This window comes from Equus caballus, chromosome 15 (genome assembly GCF_041296265.1).
Source record: "Equus caballus isolate H_3958 breed thoroughbred chromosome 15, TB-T2T, whole genome shotgun sequence".
Classification (NCBI taxonomy): domain Eukaryota; kingdom Metazoa; phylum Chordata; class Mammalia; order Perissodactyla; family Equidae; genus Equus; species Equus caballus.
In genome coordinates, this window is record NC_091698.1 from 59,626,542 (window position 1) to 59,646,721 (window position 20,180).

Here is a 20,180-nt window from a genome sequence, read left to right on the forward strand (position 1 = left end):
CCCTCCTTATAGGGTTCAATAGAGTGTTTAGCACCCAAGAGACTCTAAAGTGTTAACTATTGCTGTCATTAATGGACGATTCTCACTATGTACAGACATTATTTCCCAAAGAATTTTGAAAGTAATTAGATCAAAGCTGAGAAGGGTTCAGATTTAATCTGTTTCACTCATATTGTGAAAGTGAGACTAAATGTAATCTAGTATTTTTTACATTGTAGCTATTTAGAGCTAGGACAAAAAAAAAAAAAAAAAGAGGACTTTTGGGGGAGATAAAAAGTAGTTTTCCCCTCCCTAAGGAAAGAGAATGTGAAGTCAGAAGCTGTCCTTGTGTCAGTCAGCAGTAACAACACTTTCAGACTGTCTTAGACAAATCATTTGAATTATCTAGAACAGTGAAGTCATTTGAAAACAAAAAATATCTTTATATTCACCTTAAAGAGATGTTATGAGAACGAAATGAAGTATATGACATTTATCAGAATGAACAATGCTTTAAAAACTCATGGTAGAAATATTATGAAAGCCATTCATTGACGATTAGAGAAATAAAAGAAAAAACTAAGCGAGTGATTGCAGAAAGGAAGATACATAAATTTGCCAGGTCACTGAAGAGACCCTGCTGGCTTTCTGTCTCTCATCATTTGCAAGTCATTTCGGATTAGAAGAGCATCTATTCTTTTAAGCCACATGGAAGCATCATTTTGGCATTAACACTATGCAAATTTGATCTCACCTGGGTGTGCCACACTAATTGCCACAGTTGTAGGCTTTTGGTGTTTTGTACAAAATGATTATTGCTTTTCTTGCTTCCATAATTATATGTTTTCCATATTGTAATTTCAGAGTTTATTGCGTAGAATTGTACATAAAAACAAATCTAGTGCATTCATCCTTCAAGAAAAACAGAGCAAGAGAGAACAACAAAGGACTCAAAAGATTTCTATGAACCCCTGAGGTGGTAACAAGAGAATCTAAAGCAAAATGGTTTTGCCTTTCAGTAAATGACTAACCTGGCACAGTGCTTCTTCCTCTGGTGTCCTGGAAATTTAATGAAGCTGTTCAGGCTTCTCATCTACTCTCAGTGCTTACTGTGGATATGTGCTGGCCATAGTGCTCTCTGGTTGGAGGACGGTAGAAGATGAGAAGAATAACGATACCAGGAAAGAAACCAGAAGGAATCAATAAATAATCTAGGAAGAGCTTTAGGTTATTTGAGGCTATCAAATCCTTTGATTATACTTCAAACTCCTGGTTGAGACTCATAGTAGAACTCTAGTTCATCTTAAAATTTTTTTTAATGTATAATAGAAAATGAAATTCTTTGCTAGGAGCCAAATCAATGAGCCATTTTGTGATATCTATGCCAACTGGTGTATATGTTTAGTTACATATATAATAATATTTTCTTAGGGAGCTGAGTATTTGCCACAGTCACTTAACTTGGTGACCTACTATCTACCTTATTTTATAGATGTATTTATAAATGTCTTCTGAGAACATTATTCCCCTTGAATAACGGATTACGGTATTGAAATATTTCTTGGGTCTCTGTCACTTTTTATTCTTCTCATAAAAATCTTTAGAGGCCAATACAGTCAGTAAATTCCTTATATTTACTACCCACCACGTGAAAAGCTATCGTTATTGCAATTGAGGCAAGCGGTGTTGGCAGCTCTTTTACCAGCTGTTGAAGTTTCCTATTGCTGGCTCTGCCGGCTGTTCAAGCTCCCTTGGCTCAGTCAGGACCACCCCAAATCCAAACCCTCACTGCCTCGATGCGATTCCCAAGAAATATGACACAGACTCCAAACCAGCCAAATGGGCAGTTGTTACCACGTCTCAGGCTTCTGTTCTAAATACTCACCTGCTCTCTCCTCACATAGGCTGAAAGTGTAGAACGCGAAGAGCCCTGAGGCTTGACCCAGAGACAGCCAAGCAGTCCTACCGGCTTCCTTCCCCCTGGAAGCCTCGGCTTGGCCCAGGTTAGCCTTCCATTAAGACCTGCCTGGCAAAAGATACACTCAGACCTTTACTTGGCGCTGCCGCAGAAAGAGAGGGTCAGAAATTAGGAGCAAGTGGTCTTTTCCCATCTTCTCAGAAAAGCTCAGCCTCTAGAATGGTAGCCCCTAGCACGTGTCTTTGCTGGAACCCTTTTCTGCTGATGCCATTTGTAGGTGACTAAGGCCCTCTGCTCTGCTGTACTCACCCTTCTTTAACAACTTAGATAGCGTGGGCAGCAAGACTTGGATCCGCGAATATGGCCCTACCACAGAGCAGCTGTGTGACTTTTTGAAAATCATTAAGTTTCTTTCTGTTTTAATTTCTTCACCTGTAAAATGGAGACAATAACAGCATATCCACCTCATAAGCTTGTTGTGACAAATAAATAAGGCAATGCAGCTAAAGCACTTAACACTTATCATAGTGCCTGAGAGACAGGAAGCACTCGACAAACCCCATTGCTGCTGATACTTCTTAAAAATGGCATTGAGTGCCCACGACTACCGCCAGGTACTGAGCTAAGTACTTGAGATTCACAGACAACAGACTTCCAGCCTCTCAGGAGCTCATAGCCTAGAGGAGGGGCAGCAAACATTTTCTGTTAAAGGTCAAAGAGTCAATCTTTGTCAACCACACAGTCTCTGTTGCAACTATTCAGCTCTGCCACTAGAAGACAAAAGCAACCATAGACAAGACATACACAGATGCACAGAGCTGTGTTTCAAAAAGTCTTTATTTAAAAAAACAAGGAGTGGGCAGGATTTAGCCTACAGGCCATAGGTTGTCAACCCCTGGTCTGGAGGGAAGACACACACAATTACAAGACAACAAAGTTATGGCTACAATGCAGTAAGCACAAGTCTCAGTGCACATCTAAGGGAAAGGACACCTCACTTAGCTTCTGTCATTATTCATACCATCACTTAGCACTTCCTACAAAGTGGTGGAGAGAACAAGAAATTTAATGGGAGAAAAAAAAGCTAAAATTGATGGATAGATGGGATTTGTTGGGAGTTTCAGTTTTCCAAGATTCCTCTGCTTTATAGCATCTTTGGTTTCAGAAAGTTAAGCTGAAAAAAAATCTACTTTATTGTCATGTCATTTCATTCAGCTGGCAGCCTATATTCTTCAGAGAGATTAAAGACAAATATCATAAAAGATTCTATCTATTTGCCACAACTCCCAAAATTCAGTCTATTCCTGGTGGATCAAGACAACAAGTTCTTGAGAACTAACTATAATAGAGCATTTGACATATTGCAGACCCGAGTTTTGGCTATAGTAGGATCTAACTTAGGAATCAAAATATGTTCAGGAAGAAATGTGGTAATGCTACCAGACAGTATAAAAACATTTTTGAAGATGCTTACATGCAAAACCTTTTATTTTTTAAGTGAGCATCTTTGGCTCATTAAAATGAATATCTCAGAGAGAATAAGATTTGGAACACAATTCACAATGGTAAATACAATTGCTGACTGCTTTTGGCTTTGTATAATTATTCTGGAAAAATAGCTTGTCCCAGCAGCTGTCAGAACTGTCTGAAGTGTGGGCATAGAGACTTTTGCATAATGCTGTGTACATACAACCCAGATGCTCCAATCCTACTCTCAAGCTGTATGCACCCCCAGTTCTCCAGCCCCCAGCCTGAGGAGCGCAGGAGCGACAACCGAGACTGTCTCAGCTACAATGCAAACAATACATGGTATTTATCCCTTATTATGTATTTCCCTGTACTCTCCAGGTAAAACTTCAGCTTCTTCCAGAAAAAGCCAATGCCTATCACCTAGAGACGGTTTGTCCAGTCTCAGGGCAAAACTGGACATTTGCTTTTCTCCTTTCTCCTTCCATCCCTTTCTCAGAGGCCTGGTCAATTCACTGCTAGTTAATGCCCTTCATTTAAGTGGAGACAAGGGAAATGAAATAAAATTAAGCCAGAATCAGTCTCATTTTAGTTACTTGCTAACCATTCTAATAAAGGCTGCTGATAGATAAGACAGAAATTACTGTCTAAATGAACATGTTTAATGCCTCTGGACTTCATCGCCCATGTTAGCTAAGTATCTCTGAGTAATATAATCATAAACTAGATATAAAACTTCAACCCTGCAGAATTCTCAAGAGGTAGACAGGATCTTCAACGAACACTTGAATCATCTTGGTAAACAGATACCCGAAGGTTTTCATAGTCCATGCCTGTAATACCATGCTACCTAACAAGGTTCAAAAATACCCATTGCTGAAGGGTAGGAATTTGTTACAACCTTCTGAAATAAAAGTCAAGCAAAAAAAAAGAATGTCTAAAACCTCTGCATATTTTTGTCATGCTCCGACACCTCCTCAGAAAGAGGTCAGCATGGCTTAAAAAAAAAGTAAGGATTTAAATAAGTCATTCCCTAGGTGTAAAAAGGTGTCTCTTATTTTGTCTTCTGCTGCAAACTTCCTTCAGACCCATCATGATTCTGGGAAAAATTACGAGGATCATTTCTAAAACCAGTGAAAATATTGGTATAGTAGTGGCCCTTGTGCCCACTCTGCTTCTTTAAGACTTAATGTGCTTTTTAAGGCGTACCATAGATAGGGTGGTAGAGAGAAAATGAAATTGGTTAGGGATGTAGAAATACTTTTGTGAAGAAATTAAATCAGAAAACCTATCAAGTTTACCCAATTCTTTCTCTTGGGATTGTTTCCTTTCCTAAATATTGTTACTGCTTGAGCTCACAATTTTATATCCTCTGCTTCCTTCTGCTTCGCTTCCACCATCAAATCTAACAGATAATAACATCCTTCTTGCTAACAAGGAAAAAAAACATTTAGATTAGGAACCAGAGATATATCAAGTCTGTTGATAGAAATTCTCCTACTAAATAATGATGCCAATAACGAGTCATTGAATGTAAGCCCAGAAAACTGCTAGGAGTGAATTTTTTTTCCATACTAATGCTGCAGAGTATCTTGACAGGTATTTAATTCCTTATGCTGAAACAGTCCCTCATCCGTGTCTCTGTAACACCAACACTGAAAATTAGATACCAGTTCCCAGCTCCCTGCAGCCGTCCTCATCTGCACCGGCACCGGAGGGGCCCTGGGCTTCACTCCCCCAACGGGGAGACCTCCTGGCATGGCCCCAACTAGAAATCACATCCCGCCCCCCTCGACCTGAAGACAATTGTCAGCCAAGAGAGGCACAAGAAAAGATAGCACTCCCTAGGCAGGAGGCTCTTTTCTTATTCACAGGAAGCCAGGGAGGATTCAACAAACAAACAAAACAAAACAAAGAACAGGAAATAAACAAATACCCCTATGAGACTCAAATTCACATTTTCATCTATCTGCTTGTAGAGAAAGAACACTTTAAGGCAAAGAATGAGATGGTAATGATTCCAAAATCTGTGTTTGAACAGAGGGAACAGCATGTGCAAAGGACCGGCAACAAGAGAGTACTAGATGACTTAAAGCTTGAAAAAAGCCAGTTTAGCTGGACTGAGAGGGAGGAGAGGGTGTAGGAAGAAATGGAGTAAGAAAGGAAGTGGACAGGTCCTCTGTTTTAAGAAGTTGATGGTTATTTTAATGGTAATGGGAAGACACGGAAGTGTTAAGCAGGAAGTGATATGATTGCACCTGGCTTTTGGAAGGCTTACTCTGACTGCCGAAGGGAGAGAATATGGAACAGGGGCAGATCAAGAGGTGAGCAGAACCATTAACAGAATACTGAAGTCACATCTCCTTTCTTCACCCTCTGAATCCTAAAGAGAAAGATTTGGATGTATATTAATACAGAAAAGTTATGCCAAGAGAGGTACTCAATGCTGACAAAAGTGTGTTTGTCTAGTTTATGGTCTGAAGCATCTGAAATACCTAGAAGTATCTCCATCTGCCACAGTAAGGATCTACAGCTACTCTGATGGGATGGAAATGGGAGGCGTTATCAGAACCCAGAGAGATTTAAAGCAATTGAGTTGAGGGTCCAGAAGAAGAGCCAAAGGGACGGCTGGGAGAGGAAAAAGGAGAGGAAGAGACCAGAGTGGGAGAGATTCTCAAATTTCCAACTGAAGCCAACTCTATGTGAACTGAAAGGCAATCACAGGAGAAATGGGAAGAAATGCTATGGCCCATCCTATGGACCCTTGTTTGTTCCAGTTTGACTAGCATTAAGACTTTCTTCCTAAAAATGCACTGTGTCTGTCCCCTCTTCCAACTTTTGCATGCTTAAATGAGGAGTTACATGATAGTCTGGGGAGAAATGTTGAAACATAGGTTAGGGTATTAGTAGAGGAAAGGAAGCATGTGAATACATTTTTAAATGTTTCTGAGTTCATTTTCATAGAACTTGGTGATTAGTTAAATGCATGGAGTATGACAGAAGGAAGAGTTAGCCATGCCACACATATTTCTGGCTTATGCTCTGGATTGCATATTACTACTATTCAGTGAAAAATGCAAAACAGATGAGAGTCAAATTTGTGAGAGGCGATGATGAATTTTTCCTTGATTATATTAAAAGAGAAGTACCTGTGAGACAACAAAATCAAGACAGACAAGGGCCAATTTGATATGTGGGCTGGTGTCAAGGTGTGAAGATTCAGAGGAAAGCATCAATTTAAGAACAATCAGATATACAAGGAGCTGTATGGTAGATACAGGATTAGGAATGGCAGAGCCATTGGAATGGCTCTGTTTACTCGGATGTTGAGTAGAATGAGAAGAGAAGAGGAGAGAGGCAAGGAGGAAGAGGGGAGGAAAAGGGAGAGGAAGGATCCTGGAGAAGAACCCTGTAAAACACCAACATTTTAGGTACCGGCAGAGGAGGGAGAGACATGCTAAGGACCAAAGAAAGAGGCACCAGAGAGGAGTGGTAGGAAAGCCAGGTAGCGTGGTATCCCAGAAGCCAGGGAAGAGACTTTTTAAGAAGAAACTAATCAGCATTGTGGAATGCTGCTGAAAGATCAAATAAGATAAGGATTGACTGTCTCCTGAATTTATCAACAAAGAGGTCATTGTTGACCTTGGCGAGAGAAATTTCAATCCACTTACGGGAGCAGAAGTCATACTGCAAGAGGCTGAGGAGTAAACGAGAGATAAGGAGACAGCAGGTACCAGGAATGATTTCTCTAAGCACTTTGTAGATTCTTGGGTACCTGGTACATAGACACGCATGCACTGAATGATTAACAAATACTTATGATAATGTTACATTGTGCTTCAATTCAAATTATTTCGTGTTAATTTATATTTATAACAAATATAGTGCAGATGAAAAATCTCAAAGGAAAGGACAGATTGCCTGATAAATGTCTGGTCGATCATAATCCTAGATAAATTCATTTTTTAAATAAGTAATCACATTTCCAAAGTTCCAACAAAGCTATATAAATAGAAGAAGAGAAGGAAGAAGAAGGAGGGACTGAGAAAACTTATCTCCTCCTCTGTTTAGACAAATACCTGGCTCTCCTCCACTCTCTGTGTGGTTGTAGGCAGAGGATAAATGAGCCCAAATCCCCTAAGAATCCCATTCCAGTCTGGAATCTGGACGCATTGATTCAAGTCTTAGGTCAGGGCTTGCATTTTTAGCTCATCGGCATCACATCCTGAGGGGTCTCCAGTCTTGTTGTTCTGAGATAGCATGAAAAGACACAAGGCCTATGGGTTCTCCTCTAGTAATTACAATGATTATGCCTTCTGGCGAGACCATGGTTTGAAAAAGCATAAGCTGAAATAACTAAAGACTTGGGAACGTTCATTGAATACTCTATGTTAAAAGGCTCCCCTCTGATTATCCGCAATAGGATGGAAGACTATTTATCCTGTCATCATTTACATCATTACTGTCTTTATGGCTGCCCCTGCTGTTATAATAGGCTGCCTAAGATTCTCACTTACTATGAGAACACAAAGAGAGACATTTACATTCAAACATACGGGACTGGAATCACACATAATTCTGTTTTTCTGTCCAGATGGATTTTTGTCCTCCCCATCACCAACTTGCAATTTTGTCCACACAAGGCCAAGCATCTTGGTGATGAATGGGAGATTCAGTCAACCACCCAGCTGTTTTGTTTACACTGAATATCAGCAAGCATCTGGACAATGAGCTGAAACCTGCCCTCCTCCATCTTTTGCTAGTTGCTACGTAGGCACAGCCCCTGTCTGTTTTGAAACAAAATAAATGAGTTGCATTTTCCTCGTTTCTCTGCAAAATTTGTATGATCTTAATATTAGGCAAATTGGGATGCAGTTTGAAAGAAAAAAGCAAGGTTCTTTGTTTTTTTGTCTAGTTTTCCCCATCATACTATTCTTTTATCCCTAGACATGACATGACTGTAAAACTATCCCTTCCACACTAATAGAGTGTTTGGGATTTTCACAATAAATGTTCAAGAGTGAAGGGCAGGGCTTACACACTTACTGACGTAAAATCTTAAGGTCAGAAAAGTTAAGTGACTAGACTAAAATCACAGAGTTGTTAAGTGGCGGAATTAAAATAAGAACACAAGAAAAAGCAAGAGGCCCAGCTATAATTTCTCTTTCCCACAATAAATCCCAAAATTTCAGGAAAGGAATGTTGAGAGAATCTTTCCAATGAAGATTTGTTAACTTTCCAATTAACAAAAAGGAAGAGAATTCTTTCAGATATTTTTAGATTACCAACAATTTAAATTTATACCAATATTATTAATATTAGCAAAATATAGGAGACTACAACTAATAATAGAGAAGTTGTTAGGTAAATTTTTGTACATAGACAAGATGAAATATTTAAAGTCACTAAAACTAGGGATATAAAAATTGTCTTTGTCAATAAGAAGAATTACTTATATCATGTTAATTAATATGGCAACATATGAAATGATGTTTTGGTATAGTTTCAAATATGTAAGAAATACAGATACCTAGGAAAAAGGAGGGAAAGAAACGCACCGAAATGTTTACAGTAGTCAAAGCTGGGTGATAGTGTTAGGAGCCACTTTTATCTGCCTTTTTTCACACTTTTTGCGTTTTCTAAATTTTATGCAGTAAACAATATAGTGCATGCTATGGTGTAGCACCGGGATTTGTCATCCCCCATTCACCTTTCAGGACTGAAGCACTGATCCTCCTTCCCCTGCCGCCAGGTGCTAAGAGTCTAGGTGGCCAGCAGCTCTCAGCTAAGTGCTTTTCTGGAAATTTCCCTGGCCTGAAGAGAACTGCCTCACCCAAAGTTGCCTCCTTCCCAGGGGCAGCTGGCATTCAATGACCGAGCTATTAGAGTATATGAAGGTCCAGATCCTCACTGTGATTCAACTCTGAAGGGCCATCTGAACTCCAGAGCTCCCTGTGAGATCAGCTGAGACCTTCTCATGAGCATCACATTTCAGCATCTCCATCTGCACAATCCTTCTTGCTTCAATCCAACATGAGTATTGATCCCAACAACACAACCTAATAAACTTTCTGCATGGAGATCTTCTCAGTAGCTGTTTTCTGGAAGAGTCCAACCTGCAATAATTGGTGCCAGGAGTTACTCAAAGAAACAATCTACAAAATGGGATTTTGCTGCTGAATCACCTGCCAATCAGTTAGCAATAAAAATGTCATCACCAGTGGTAGATGGAACATAGACAGCTCTAGCATGCAGTAATGGGGGAATGGTTAAAACTTTCACTAATAGTGAATTGAGAGAGGATGGTGGTGGAAGGGGATGCATTGTGGGTACAATATCTCAGGCTTTAAAAAACATGGAAGATAATAATTATAAAGACTATGGAATTGGATGGCTGTTGTTGGGAGTAATCAATTGCTTCGGGTGGTGAACCTTGTTATCCACTTTATATGGAAAGAGAAGTTCCCTGCTGTTAGAATATATGAAGATTCATGGATAGTGGAAGACTGGCTTTGATGGTGGAACAGGGCCCTTGGAGATAAAAATTGGATGATCATAAACAAGGAAGTCTAAGAAACAGGCATATAGATGGATCTATGAGAGTAGGTATGAGTATGAAACCTTTGATCCCATGTTAACATCAATCAGAGAGCATCCACCTCAGAAAAAGCATTAAACAACCAAGAAGACAGAAAAATTTGACCAGTTAACATCAGCCAGCTTCTGTCATCGACCACCTAGTATTGGCATAAAGGATGCATGAATTGAGTAGCCCTAGTGGCAAGGTTGAAGGTTGATGCATGGGCCCAACAGCATGAGTCCCATCACTAAGGCTAATCTAGATACTGCTGCTGCCAAATGTCCATCTTGCTAACAACAGAGACCAAAGATGAGCCCCTCATATGCCACCATCCCTCAAGAAGACTATCCAGCCTCTTGTTGGCTGGTTGATCAGATTGGATTTTTCTTCATACCGTAAGAGGTAGCAACTCAACTTTACTAGAATCAGCATATATTCCAAGTATGGGTTTGCCTTTCCTGCCTGCAGGCCCTAATTTAGCCTCACTCTCCAAGAGCTTACACAGTGTTTGATCTACTGACACAAGATCCTACATTGCAGCGGTCCCATAACCAGGCAATCCACTGGTCCCAGCACTTACTGTGCCATCTGGAAGATGCTGACCTGGTAGATCAATCAAATGGCCTGATGAAGGCATAGCTGAGGCAGGAACTTTCAAATAATGCCCTGGGAAAATGAGGAATCCCTCCAGAATGTTGTACAATGCTCAATCAATGACCTTTTAATGGTGCTATCTACCCAATAGGTATACCACATGGGGCCAGGAACCAAAGGGTAGAAACAGGAGTGACCCAGCTTACTCTCACTCTCAGTGACCCACTTGAGGAATGTATTCTTCCCTTCCTCTCAATGCTGGGTTCTGCAGGTTTAGAACTTCTGGTTCCCAGATAGGAATGCTTCCACCATGGGACACAGCAAGGGTGCCATTGAACTTTAAGCTAGTGCTCCCCATTCACCTTATGCTTCTTGTACTAAGAGACCAGTTAGCCAGGAAAGGAATCACATCTTGGCAGGGATAATTGGCCTGCTCATCAGAAAGAAGTAGGACCACTGTTACACAGTGAAGACACGGAAGAACATATTGGCACCCAGATGCTCTTTCTCAGTGCCTCTCAGTACTCCCTGGCACCATTTTGATCGTAAATGGACAATTCACAGCCACATACCATGAAGAACATGGTGACTAGGGGCTCAGACCCCTCAGAGATTAGGGGCTGAGTTATCCCAGCAAGTGAGCCAGCTAGACTAGCAGAGGTGCTAGCCAAAGGTAAGTGGAATTTAGAATGGTTAGTAGAGGAGAGAGATGTTAAGTTGTAGCCTTGAGACCAACTGAAGCAGCTAGAGCTAGAGGTCACCCCACTAACCTTCCTCTTGCAATTTTTCTAGGAAAAGCACATGAAGATCCAGTAGGAGCCGTTCCTAGAGAGTATTATATGAAGCTTGTGGATCGGAGCAGGGCAAGTGGTGGCCTGTTGTGGCTGCTGTGGTGTCCAGATCAACCTTCAGGACTGAACCATCCATTCTCCCACCTCCTGCAAGTGTTAGCAGCTGAGCTGAGGAAGGCTCTGTAAGCTGAAGAAAGGCTTCTTCTCCTAGATCATGGACACACACACACACACCGCTCCAATTTCTGGAGGCAGCTCACATCCAAATATTGGTCAGTATGGGAGTATAAAGGCCTAGTTCTCTTTCCTCCCTGTGGGTTGACTCCACAGAGCCATTCCACTCCAGATCTTCCCATTAGGTCAGCAGAGGGCTTCCTGGTGCCTACACTGCAGGTCAATCATCCTACTTTCTTCATTCTCACAGGTGTGATTCCCAAGAGCACTCTCAATAAACTTCCTTTGCAAAAAGATCTCAATCTGAATATTTTCCCCCAGGGCATCCAACCTGCAATATGGAATATTAGTTTAGAAAAATATAAATTTAAAATTTTTTAAAGCACGCTCCTGTATCTATCCTCCTCTTTACGCAAAACATCTTCACCCAGGATACCTCAAGTCCCAGGGCTACTTCAGAGTAGAATATTAAGGAAAGAGGTTAAGCAAGGTGAGCTGGGTTTAAGGTGAATGAATGTGTTCTGAGTCAGCTGCAAAAAGCCAAGAGAATCACCACGAGATTTGAAAGCAGTGAAGATCATATTCATGGCAGGAAAAATGAAGATAATCTGTGAAATACACATGACAGTGGAGTTTAGTTAAAGAATTATTTTGTTCATGCTGAGCAAGACTTTATTGGATAATAGCCTCCTTATTTCATAAGGTTCTGTCAAGCTAAGAAGATGCAGAGAGGGATATGGTAAAAACAAGCTCATTAGTAGAAGTAGGTAGCAGATAGCTGAGTAAGCAGGGACTAACATAAGCAGATGTCTTTTCTTTGAATTCCTACCTTATGTTTCTTCAAGACAACTTGCATTTTGTGGATCTGCAATTGTTTTTCCTGCCTTCAATAAATTTTAAATAATTTTTCAGCTTCCAAATGAATTACAATAATGTTTCATGTAGTAACAAGCTAATGCTGATCTTTCTTTATCAAAGTGTGATTGTTTCTTATATTTTAATTCGATTTGTGGTACCAAAAAATTATGACAAGTACTTGATGTTTTAGAATATTTTAAGGGAAACGTTTTCTCTTTTGTGTTTGAGGTGAGGATAAGTCAGTCCAAAGATATACCGAGGGCAGTGTGATGTCATGAGGACTGGAGCTCAAAGATATGTGCTCATGTCCAACTCTGAAGCCTTGGGCAAGGCCCTTCACCTCTCTAGACCTTAGCTTCTTCATCTATGAACCAAATGAATAGGACTGGATTCTTGCCAAGTTTCCGTACCCTAAGCTACTACGAACATGGTGTTATAAAGCAACTAAAAAGTCCTGCTCGAAAAGCTTGCTAACCTAGTTTGTGTGTATCCAATCCTTAATGATTTTCTTCTGAGAAGTGATCATAGTGAAGAAAATGAATTAACATAATACATGGGATATGGAACATTTAAGCTAAAGATTAGACCGATAACATTTTGATATAATCAACAGATAACTACAAATTCAAAGGCACAAATTTAGTAAAGAACAGCATGGGTTTCTATTGACCTCCTCTCAGAATGACCTAGGTGATAGGCAGCATGCCGTGTGTTTTATAAAGGTCCAACAGCTGCAGGCACCAGCTATGTCTCAAATGCCTGGGGTTAGAGCACAAGAATCCCCTCCCGTGTGCCCCCTCCACAAATTCAATGACAAGGGGTGTAGATACCAAAGAGGAAGGCAGGGGAAGATCCTCTGGATGAGGGCAGAGATTTTGCCTTCGGAGAATCCAAAACCCAAGCTTCTCAGGCAACCCAGGATGACTGTGTTTCAGACTTTTGGCCTCGCTTCAAGTAAAAATGAGCCGAAGATCCGTGAGAGATTTTTAGTGGTGTGTTGGCAAAGATGCTTTGCTTTCTCAGACCCTATCCCCAAATTTTAAAAACGTATCACATTTCTGACTAAGAATTGACAAAATGTGAGCCATCTGCTCTTCAGTGTACCCACACTGGAACTACTGGCCAGTTTTTCCTTTTCAGGAGATTCGGTGAGATACTCAGAGCTGGCACTTAGCAAAGGGAGTTGTTTGTGTCTGATGTCCCAGCCTCTCTCTTCCACGTCCTTCTCCCCTGCTCCCAGCATTAGCTATCCAAAATCCTCCTGCTGTCTGTTTAATCCCTTCCCCTACTCAAATCAATTCACCAGAAATTCTCAATATTTAATATGTTTATGTATCTAACTGAGAACTCGAAGGCCTGTGCACATTTTAACATCCATCAAAGGGCTTAAGATAAAGAGATGAGACCCCAGTAGGTAGTACAGAATATTTACACACCACTTTTTAGTCTTGTGAGATCCCTGAAATTATGTCACATAGACAGTCACCAAGTGCACTTACAGACCTGCTTTAGATCATTTATATCCCTTCTGCTTCTTTCAATCATAATGGAAATTCTGTTCCTTTTCATATCAAAAACGTTTTTAGAATCCAGGAAATTTTATAAATAGGAGCCAATCTCCCATTTGCTGCTTATAAGACACAGTAAAGAGTGAAAGTTTCTGTAGACAGCTACTGAGAGTGGCAGATCACAGAAATTGAGAAAAGAACACAATTAAATTGATCTGTTGGATAAAATAATAAAATACTGGTAGATAATCTATCATTTAGACATTCACATGGGAAAATGCCTCCCTTTTTTTCATCTGCCCATCGAGTAACCAAAATAGTCATTGCCTGCGGGTGGGCACATCGCGCGGCTTCTAGAGCCAGCTGCCACTCCCAGACTGCCTGCGTGGCTAAAAATTTGGGCAGGGCCCACAGAACATCGCAAGGCTCAGCCGGTGTGCCCAGCCCCCCTTGATGGCTAGCAAAGCTCTTTCAAACAAATACAGCAACTTGGCCAACAGAGTTCTTGCTCAGTGACTCCAAGGTGTCAGTCCATCAGTCAGTTGTGAAGCCTCTTACTAAAACCATAAAATGTGTAATTCTCGGACTAATAAAAGGTGATACCATAGATTAACTTTCTAAAGTATAAATTTATTTAAATATAGCAGGAGATTTTGCTGAAAGTCAAATTATTAAGGTGATTTTTAAAAAACGTCTGAAGATATGCTCTCATCAGTGTTACCCAAATTGAGTTCTACTAAACAGATGTTCTATAGGTGAAAAAAGAGTCTCCATGGTCAGCTAAGCGTGGGATATATCCCCCTCTGGGATGTTCACCATCTTCATTCGAATACAAATTAGCCCTAGGGATGACTTTTACTAAAAAGAAAGTTTTAACTGTTTAACTTTTTAAACTCAGATATTTGCAAACTAATTTCTCCCATCAAACTTTTCCACATCGCTCTGAACATCTGGAGACATTCGTTTTCAGAGCATGTTCTTTGGAAAATGGCGATACAGTGTCACTCACGGTACAAGGAAGATTTCTTCCCTCAGATAAAGACATTCACTTCATTTTGTCAAAATTTTTTATTCCTCAAGGTCAAAACATTAACCTTCAATTTCCAAGATTTTGGTAATTTAGACAAAGAATTGTGACCCTAGATTCAAGTTGGAGGCATCCATGCTCATCTGAAGTCAGAGAGACAGTTGGGAGAACGGCAGGTCTCCCAGCGCCAGCCCAGCACCTCAGAGTGATGACAGCTTCTGAACTGGGTTCCTGGTTCCTTAGGCAGAAAATGAAAGAACAGAGTCATCCCACCAGGTTATAATAAACCAATTCCAAATAATCTATGAAAGAATAGAAACCACTTCAAATGGTTGAAACTGCTCTGGGACTTGCTGTTAGTAACAGAATTACCACAATAATTTCTTCAGTGAAATTTCCTATTTGCTCATTAAACTGTGACTTTACACAAAGTGGTTTGAGAGAAAAGAAAAAAGAGTAAAATTTAGCTGGTGATCAATTAGTTTTCAAGTTCTTGGTAAATTAATATTATTTTTCTCTCTGCTTTCTTTTTTTTTTTTTTTTTTGCTGAGGAAGATTTTCTCTGAGCTAACAACCGTTGCCAATCTTCCTCTTTTTTCACTTGAGGAAGATTAGCCCTGAGCTAACATCTATGCCAGTCTTCCTCTATTTTGTATGTGGGATGCCTCCACAGCATGGCTGGTGAGTGGAGTAGGTCCACACCCAGGATCTGAACCTATGAACCCTGGCCGCTGAAGCGGAGTACAGGGAACTTCAAACACTGCCATGGGCCGGACCCCTTAGTAAATCATTATTAATTCAATGGCTGAATGAATTATATTTCTCTGGTTTATATTTGGTTTATATTTAAACGCAGATTATTCTTTAAATAATATTCCTACAAAGAAGAAGGGAATAAGCATTACTCATAACTTTTTAAAACTTTGAAAACAAAGATGAATAACAGGCAAACCATCAAAAGAGAAGCAGTTTTCTTCTCTAGCGACTTTCAGAAATTGAACAAAAAGTATACTATATATTTTTTTCTTTAAAATGAAACTGGTACAACTATCGAGAGGTTTAAGATAACTATTCTTTTATTCTGAAAGAAGAACAGCTGTAGGAAATTTATCATGAAGCTAAAAAACAAGTTGTAAAAGGCTGCTGTTTTTCAGAGAAAAAAAGCTTCTTTATACTTACCTTTAGAATATGGCGTTGGAATCATTTGCTATTCCACAGGAATAATAAACTGAATAACTTAGCTTTTACTTGTTTCATATTGGTCTACTATAAAGTTACCCCATGAATCCCGTATTTTAAACTAAGTATCTCCAAAACAAAATGTTAAATTCACACAATACTCTTAAATATTAACACAATATCATTTCTACAGGAAATCAACATACTGCATTTAATTACGTACATTGCAAGTTTTTTATTCCCTTTTCTTTTCACTTTAAATTTTATTTAATTTGATGACTTTTGAAATAATCAACCATTATCATAGAATAGACCCATTACGCTTTGCATTAAGTGAACATTATTGCAAACAGTGATAACAGGAATATCCTATTAGAAATTCTCTGCTTTTTCACAAGTGAAATAAATCTGTGTGTACTTTTAGGTTACTGATTCACATGACATTGTAGTTTGGATATTTTTCCATATCTTTAAAAAAAATCTACCTCATTTTAAAATAAAATTTGTGCAGTATACTCTACTATTTGTTTGAATCATAACTGATAGATGTTTAGATGTTTCCAAATTTTTTGTGGTTGTTACAAATGTTTGTGATGGTCATCCTAGTAAACTACTTCTTTACATTTTTGTTCATATTTCTATATGGTTGAGCCATTCTTCTTATTAATTTATGAAAAATAAAATTAGCCCTTTCTCATATGCTTTTCCAATTACTTTTTCCTATGGCTGTCATTCTTGTTTTCACTTCAATTTTTGTTTTGACTGAAAGATTTAATTTTTTTTTTTTTTTTTTGAGGAAGATTAGCCCTCAGCTAACTACTGCCAGTCCTCCTCTTTTTTGCCGAGGAAGCCTGGCCCTGAGCTAACATCCATGCCCATCTTCCTCTACTTTATATGTGGGATGCCTACCACAGCATGGTTTGACAAGCAGTGCCATGTCCACACCCGGGATTCAAACCGGTGAACCCTGGGCTGTCGAGAAGCGGAACGTGCGAACTTTACCAGTGCGCCACCGGGCCGGCCCTGGATTTAATCTGTGTCCTTAAATTTATCAGGCTCCCTTCATGACTTCCAAATTTTGTGTCATGTTTAGAGGGCCTTTACTATAGCAATATCCTAATGTTTTACTCCATTGCTGTTACGAATTTATTTTGTACGTTACAACGTTGGATCCGTTTGGAATTCATTTTAGGGGAGGAAGTGAGGTAGAACCCTCACTTTAGTTCTCCGGATGTTAAGCCAATTTATTGAACATTGTTAAATAATCCATTCCCTCTCCCATTTATTTGAATTCTGCCTTTATCATGTATTACATTTTCGCATATTTGGACTTCTCCTTCCACATTCTTCAGTCTATTCTTAAATCAGTAACAAACTCTTTCAAGTTCTCTAGATTTATAATTTATGTTAATATCTGATAGGGCTTGTTTTTCCTCATTACTCTTCTTATTTTCAATCTTTCATTTAATCTTACCATTTATTTTTCCAAGTGAACTTTAGTATCACTTTAGAAATTTTCTCAAAAGGAATCCTGCTGGTATTTTAAAAGGAGCACAGTAAATGTATAGATTTGAAGAAAATATACATTATTATAGCATAGATTATTCTTGTCCAAAGTAAGTTTTTCTCTCCATTTAATACTTCATTACCCTTAGAAAAGATTTAAAGTTTTTTTCACATAAATTCTATACATTAATTATTATTCCAAGATACTGCATATTACATATTTTATTCCATTGTTTTTCCAAACTGATAGTTTTAGTAAAGAGGAAACTTTCAGTTATTAATTTTTAATGTTATTTCACTAAATTATTTTTTATAATAGTTATTAGTTGATTCTTTTAGGTTTACAGATATATATTGCTATCATTTACAAAATAAAAAATTGGCCCATACTTTCCAATAATAAATTATAAGTCTAATTTCATTTTTGCCTCTTTGTACTGGCTGCACTTTCAAAAGAATAATAAATGATAATGATATATAAGATTATCTTTTTATTTCTCCTGATGGTAACAGAAATATCTTAGTGCTTTAATATTAAGCCTGATGCTTGCTTTTGAATTAAGACACATATCTATCTCATGATAAGGAAGTTTGCATTTCTATTTTATATTTTTATAAGTTTTATATTAGAAATAAATATTGCTTTCTTTTTTTTTTTTTTTTTTGCTGAGGAAGATTTGCCCTGAGCAACCATCTGTGCCAACCTTCCTCTATTTTGTATGTGAGTCGCCACCACTACACAGCTGCCAACAAGTAGTGTAGGTCCATATCCAGAAACCGAACCCAGGCCACTGAAGCAGAGTGTACAGAATTCCACCACCAGGCCATGGGGCTGGCCCTTAAATATTGCTTTTAAGAGCTACGTTTTTATCATCTATTAAATTGATCATATCGTTTTCCTTTACCTTTTAATATGGAAAATTATATCACTAGTTTTTCAAATATTAAAATACTTGCCATAATTTGTTTTGCAGTTTTGCTTTCAGGGGTTAACAAAGTGGTCAGTAGTCAGTTTTGTTTTTCTCTTTCTGTTATTGTTAGGAGGTTTTGATATGAATTTAAACTTTCCTTTTTTATATTATAGAAATTATTTAGCAAAATTAGAATTATTTCTTTCTAAAGTATCTGAAAAACTGCATCTGTAAAATCTTCTGAGAGTGATGTTTGTGGGGAATAACTTAAACACTTTTCTCAATTTTCATCTTGGTTTTTGGACTATTTAGGTTTTTTACATCTTTTTAAGTAAATTCTAGTAATATATGGAAATTTTTATTATAAAAATGTTTGTTTTGTCTAGGTTTTAAAATAGAAGTAGAGAAAATATTGTAAGATAATCACTTATAGCTAATTGCATTTCTCCCTTATGTGCAGTTGTTTATTTCCTCACTTTTATTTCTAATTTTGTGTATTTTAGCTATTTTATTTGCAGTTTTAAAGAATCATCTTTTAGATTTATGTATAAGTTCTGTTTATTATGCATAAATTTCTGCTTTCATTTTATTGTTATTCCTTCTACTTTCCTTAGTTCCTACTTGTTGATCCTTTTTAAAATCTTGATTTGAATAATTAATTTATTGTGAATCTTTCCTGTGTAAGAATTGAAGACTATGGTAATTGTGCCATACATCACTACAGATATGTCCCATAGGTACCGAAGCTTATTGTTTTCATTTTCCTTATTTTATAAACATTACACAATCAAAGTTTTGATTTTCTTTTTGACCCATGTATTGTTTAACATAGACACCCCATTAATTATTATGAAAGACATTTGTTATATTTTGTTGGTTTGATTTTATAGTTCAAGACGGTTGTATTATTGTTTTAATTTAAATATCTCAAATACCCAAATTAAACTCTTTTTGAAACGCTACTGAATTTCACATAGCCGCTCACATATCTTGGAAATGTAAAATTTCTCTTCTACAACATGAAAATAATAATACTTACCTCATTGGTATTTCCTGTGGACCTTATTTAAAACTGAAGCCCCACAGATAACCACCTTCATATCCACCTTCTTGCTTAACTTTTCTCCAGAGCACTTTTCACCATCTAAACATCATGCGTATATTTTACTTACATGTTTGCTTATGTTTGTGTCTCTCCCAACTAAATGTAAGCTTCACTGGATTTAAGAACAGACTCACATATTAATGCTTCCTACTTAAATTTAATATTATTTTATCAGATGCCTCAAAATGTTGGTATTTCATGAGGATTGCATTAATTATATGAATTAATTTAAGGAGATTTGGAATCTTTGAAATCTGGATTACGTATACCGTATACTCAATAAAGATTTTTATGTGTATATATAGTGAGTATATGTATGTATATATTTGTTTAATGAATAAACCGGCATTATATGCGACACAGAGAGAAACCTTTTGTGAAAAGCATAGCAGGGCGCTCACCCGCTTGCAGGCAGAAAGTCTGTTAGTACACAGTCTGGCCTCTATCTGTTCATCTTGCACAGCATTTGGTGAAGAGCAGTTGCTCGATATATGTTGGTTTCCTTTCAATCAGTCAAAGGAACAGAATTGGTCTCAAGAGCCCCCTATCTCTTAAACAGAGAGTTTTATGTGCATATGCTCGT

The 20,180-nt window shown here is 38.3% G+C and overlaps 1 long non-coding RNA gene across 2 annotated transcripts in view; it reads right to left on the bottom strand.

Moving 5' to 3' along the window:
• Positions 1-14,427: 14,427 nt before the first annotated feature.
• LOC111768100 (uncharacterized) overlaps positions 14,428-20,180 on the bottom strand; it is a 63,815-nt gene continuing 58,062 nt past the window's right edge. The window contains exon 4 of one of the 2 annotated variants that reach the window (XR_011426442.1): positions 14,428-15,134. This is a non-coding gene — a long non-coding RNA (uncharacterized lncRNA). The remainder of the gene's footprint in view (positions 15,135-20,180) is intronic. The other variant, XR_002800162.2, reaches the window with a different exon arrangement.